Source organism: Coptis chinensis, chromosome 7 (genome assembly GCF_015680905.1).
Source record: "Coptis chinensis isolate HL-2020 chromosome 7, ASM1568090v1, whole genome shotgun sequence".
In the NCBI taxonomy this organism is placed as follows: Eukaryota; Viridiplantae; Streptophyta; class Magnoliopsida; order Ranunculales; family Ranunculaceae; genus Coptis; species Coptis chinensis.
In genome coordinates this window covers 38,487,585-38,493,584 of record NC_141462.1, presented here as the reverse complement: position 1 = coordinate 38,493,584, position 6,000 = coordinate 38,487,585, and positions in this window count along the sequence as shown.

Genomic DNA, 6,000 nt, shown 5'->3' with positions numbered 1-6,000 from the left:
TGGAGTAAGCCTGGAGAAAGTGAAAAAGGTTTTAACTGCTTCAGGGATTTCAGCATGCACAATATCCCAATATTTTTTTTTTTTATAGAATATACCCTGAAAACCATCAGGGCCAGGGGCTTTAAGGGCACCCATACTTTTAATGGTAGACCAACTCTCATCATCAGAAGGGACTCTTGTAAGAATAATATTTTCATTGGATGTGATGTATGATTCAAAGAGGTTTAGAATATCATGATAGGTCATCAGAAAAGAATATGTTTTGAAGTAGGAGTTTATGATATGTTGAGACCAACATCTTTTTTATCAGAATCCCAACCCATATTATCATTCATGAGTTTTTCAATGCTATTCTTTCTTCATTTATAGATAGTGGATAGATGAAGATATCTAGTGTTTCTGCCAACATCTTTCACCCAATTAGAAGTAGTTTTTGTTTCCAAAAACTTGCTTCCTTATCCAAAAGATATAAGTCATTTTGAAGGGATAAAAACTTTTTATAATTTTCCTTAATCTCCAGATCATCAGACAAGATTTTATTCAAAACTCTTCTAACATTTTTAATTTTTAGAGCAACATCCCCAAAAACCTCCACATTCCACTTTTGAAGTTTTTCACTGGTATTTTTCAGTCTATTAAAAACAGACAAGGAAGGAGAGCCAGAACAGTCTCCTCCAGAAATGTCATTCTAAGCCAAATCAATGGTATCTTTGTAAGAAGGTTCCTTAGTCCACATTTCAAAGAATCTAAAAAGTTTTTTGCTTTACAGAAGAAGGAATGGTTATATTTTGAATGAGGGAAAAAGGAAACAGCTCAAGCCAGTCTGGGGGTAGCAAGAGCTCTATCCAGTCTTTCCAAGATATGGTCACCAAACAATCTTTTAATTTATTTGACCAAATGAATTTGGAACCTTTAAAACCTAGGTCAATGAGACCTAGATTATCAGTAAAATCATTAAAAGAGTTCATACTTCTATATTGATTACCATTATCACCTACTTTTTCAAAGAGTGAAGAGATAGAATTAAAATCACCAAAAAGGTCGGATCCAAAGACCAGGGATAAGTAGAGAGATGTCACGCAATTCATCCCAAACCACTTTTTTCTTTTATAAGAAAGAGGTTCACCATATATAAAGGAAAAGAACCAATCAGAAGAAGCTTGGTAATTGGAGAGTTTACCTGTAATGTGATTAGATGCAGCTCCCAAAATTTCGAGTTGAATATTCTCCTTCCAAAAAATAGCCAATCCACCACTAATGTTAGTTGCAAGTACTATACACTTAGCTATATTTAATCTGCTTACTAACTAACTCCATTTTCTTCACAATAACCTTGATTTCAGATAAACATATGATATCAGGGTCTGAAACCATTATAAGGTTCTTAAGTGATACCATTGTCAAGGTCGAACCAATTCCCCGATAATTCCAAGTAGTTGTCGTCATGGCTCTAGAGGTGACTGAGATGGGTAGTCACCGCGAACCTTTCTGAATTATTGGCAGCAAAACCATTGAAGCCCTTAGAGCTTGAAAAAGAGACTCTTTCAGAGACAAAAGCACCAGATGAGTGAGAAACAAGATCAAAAGAATACCTAGAAGTATTATTAAAGCCATCAAACTCGACATCATAAAAAAATAGTTCTGGAGGAAACATTTGTGCCAGAAGAAACCCAGGGCCACGAGAAGTTGAAGAACTTGAATCATTAGAACTAGGAACATTTGAAGAAGAAATATTAGCATTAAGATCAGATCCATTGAAGTTAGAACCATTAGAATCAAAGTCCTTGGAGTTAGAACCATTAGGGCAAGACCATTAAAACCAGAGCCATTTGAACTATAACTATTTGGAGCAGAGCCATTAGAAATAAGAACCATTATAACACAAACTATTTGAACTCTTGAATCAGGTCCAGCAAAAGGGAGAGAATAATAACTTGAGTTACTTGAATCATTGTTAACATAATCACCCTTGTTAGGCGTGGAGAAGTCAGAAGAAGACTTGTTTGAGGAGAAATTCCAAGAAGGAATGTTCTCTTGAGTAATGGGGGGATGCTGAGATTGTGAAACACCCTTAGATTCATCACTATCAGAGATTGAAATGATTTCTTCTCCTCCTATTTTCGTATCCATAAGATATTGTATTTTCATTCTCTTGCCATTCACTATATTATGCATCTTCCTAAAAAAACCCATCAGTTTTCCTCTTATTTCTATTATCTTCACATGCAATTTTAGAAAGTTCATTCTTTTACTCAAGAATACATGTTGCTTTCTTTTTGTTTCCTTTTTGCCATCTTATATTAGTAGATGAGGAAGAAATTTGATCAACAGGGGGAGGATTTGGGTAGTCACCCATTTTTTACTTTTTAGAGGTTCTTTGCTCAGAGATGAAAATTTCAGAGGAAACGAAAATCCTAGCCTTTTAAGAGAAATGTGTTTTTACCTCCAAAGTCTCATCAAGGCACGCCTGGGAAAAAGAAGAAAGGCTGCCATCTACCATCCTGTCTAAAATATTCTCTTGAGCCGAAGAGATATTTTGTACTTCCAAGACAGTCTCGGAAATCTCAAGCACATTCCTCAAAGAGCAGTCAGCTTTTAGAGAATTTTGAAAATTCCCCAAAAAGGTATTTTTTGACAAGGAATGGAAAACCGGATTGATCTTTGGAGAAAAAGATTTGGTATTGCCCATATGATAACTTTTACTGATGCGTGGAATGGATGGAGAAAAAGGGGTTTTCCTTAATTTTGGGCTTAAAAACGGTTTCGAAATATGATGGGCTTTTGGGCCTTGATTTGAGCAAAGAAGAGCTGAACTGGAAAAAACAAAGTCCACAGAGTTTGGTTTATAGACTAAAGGGGAGAGAATTACCTCAGAGTCCACAACCCCATAAATGAGCCCAAGATCCATAACCTCAGAAGCCTTAAGTTCCATAATTCCAAAATTCCCAAGATCCATATTCGCAACTGACCCAGGGACCATATTCATAGAAGACCCAAGATCCATAGTCAAAGAAAGCCCAAGGTCCAAACCAACAGAAGGCTCAGGATCCATATTCTCAAAAGGACCTGGAACCAAACCCATAAATATTAATCCTATATCTATTGTGATAGGAGGAAAACCAGGATTAGAAATTAAAAGGAGGTGGTCCAGGAAACCAAAATGCCAGAGATACTGCTACTTAGGGGGAAAAAAACATTGGAGGCCTTCTCACACTAAGAAGCACATTTCATAACCATTTCCACCAATCTTATGAATATTATCCCAATTTGATCTTTCAAGAGGTATACTAAATATTTGAATCCACATTCTAAACTCTTGGAAACGGTAATTACTAGTTGGTGTATCAGGCCTCCCATTGTTTCAGGGACATAACAAAACCACTAACAGATTAAGGACCATTTTCCACAACAAAATTTAATTCAACTTTATTAGCAAATTGAAATTTAAAGAGACCTTTGGAAAGAAAGGTAGTGATTACTTTGGATTTGAGATCCCATAATTTGATTAATTCATGTTGTATATCTTCTTTGTTGAACTTCCTTGATGCAAAAAGTTTACCTATTAGAGAACAATCCCATTCTCTTCTATCAGAATCCTTGATAGAATCAAGACAAATTTCTTTTAAGAATTTGTTTATCTTTCATATAGATTCCATCTGTCTATGAAGTCTGTTGACTTCATCTTCTTCCAACTCATCTCTGATGAAACCACTAGATGTGCTAGCCATGTTGAGAAAGATGAAAACATAAACTGGGAAGAAAGAGAAGAGAGAGAAAGTAGATCTGAGAGAAAAGAGAAACTAGGAAGAAGAAAGAAGAGAGATGGATAAGAGAAAAGAGGAAAATAATATTGAAAAAGGATGAGAGAATAAAGAGAGAGAGAAGAAAATAAATAGGAGGGAGTCACAAAAGAAGAGCGAAATGAGAGAGAGAGAGAGAGAGAGAGAGAGAGAGAGAGAGAGAGATGAGGTGAGGAAGAAGAGGTTGCTGCATAAATTTTCTCTCTCTACGCTGAGAGTTTTTATTTATTATATACATAGAATACTCATAAACACCTTGAAGTGCAACACTAAATAGATGGGGTTAATGGGCCACTGCAATTTCTAATATTGTGAGAGTGCAACAAAAAGAAACATACCTAAAGAAAAATGAAGAAAACGAGACTGTAGGGACAATCAATCTAGCTGAGAAATGATGGAGAAATGTAAGGGGATAGACAATTTACAATAGGCCAACAAATAGAAACTATTATGGAGTTATCTTTTCCAAAGAAGAAATAAAATATGATTGAGTAGTGAACTAAAATGTTTCAGTAGTCCAGTGTGGTATGATAAGTGCTCAAAAAGTGTATTTTAACTCTCAGTTATAACTCTTGTTTAGCCATCTTATTGGACTAATAGTACTTGTAAGTTATGTTTTATAACTTTACAGGTGAAAAAAAGAGTTTTGTCAAATATTAGAGTTAAAGGGGCAAAAAAGAGCAATTTGGAGCATTAAGGATCACATGGGAAGCTCATGGATAATTATGAAAAAGGCCCACGGATTTGAAGCTATGAAAAGATAGGACTTTGACCTTTTTTAGAGATTACTTGGAATCCCAAGGAAAAAGGAGCCATTACTTGGACCAAAGCTCGCAAAAGAGGAAAAAAAGATGGAGCAAAAGAAGAAAACAGACTCATGCATCTGGGATGCATGAATTTATATTGGCTCGTGCATCCAGACGCATGGAATTGACTCAGTAGCTCCACCTTTTAACACTTTTGGAAATGAAGATGGAATTGAAAGGAGGTTGATATGTAATAGGAAATTAGGTCCAATAACCCATGCTTTGAGATATGATGTTTCTAGAGCTTATTGTAACCCCTATATAAGGAGCACTTTAGTGTCAGTTGTAATTGCCAATTCACATTATTATTGTCTCCAGAGCTTGAGGCAAAAAGAGGTTAATAATAAGCCAAGTCTTAATAAATTAATCTTCCTTAGTCTTATGTTCTTCTTTTCTTCTTCTTCTCGTTCTTCCTTTTTCATGGAAGGCAAGTCTTCTCCTTCAAGAGAAAAGATGAAGCTAGTGTTTAGGGTTTGGTGATTCTTTTGGTTCATGGTGTTCTCCAATTAGGTTAGTTCTTTATGTTTGTTTAGTTAATTATTAGTTCCATTACCCAGACTAGGGGATGGGAGTATAGATTAGGGTTTTTATTTATTGCAATTAAATATTTGCTAGTGACAGACTTTTATTTATTGCAATTGAATATAATGCTAGAATGGGGTTTTATTTATTGTAATTGAATATTATATGACTATTATCTACTTTTCTTCTAGTTGTGTAGTATTCTAGAGTAAGGGAAGTATTCCTTGTATTTGCCTTAGATGGTAATTCATTGAATAGTTGTCCAAACTCACATAAAAGGAAAGAAGATATTAATAAAACATATATATGAATAATATAGAAATAGAAATAATTGCTTAACGATGTTTCACCCAAGGAGGCATTAACATTTGTTTGATTGCCCGATTGTAGTCTACTTGTGAGAACAACATGAAACAAAAGGTCCGTAAATCAAAGGTATAGGTGGATTCGATTATCTTGAATCTCTTTATCATATTCTCTCTTTGTTTCCAATTTTTACTTGTAGTTTAATTAGATAGTTTAGTTTAATTCATAATCTCTACTACAATAGTTTTAATCCCTCGACACCCCTTTCCACTCTTGTCCTTCATAAGTGATACAAGTCAGAAGTGGATTGATACCCTACTCATCCTTTACTCATTGAGGGATGTTAGGTTTTGATCTTGTGTGATTTTGACCAACGACACCCATCATCCATCATCAACCATATTCTTTTCCCATCTCCATTCCATACATTAAAACCGCGCGTGTCATGGTCACGGTGCCCTGAGGAATTCTTCTATTAAAAACGAAGAAAATGAATGTCTGAACTTCCTAGTTTGAACAAAGGCACTCAACAAGCATTAGAAATACCAACATATTCATAGTTACTT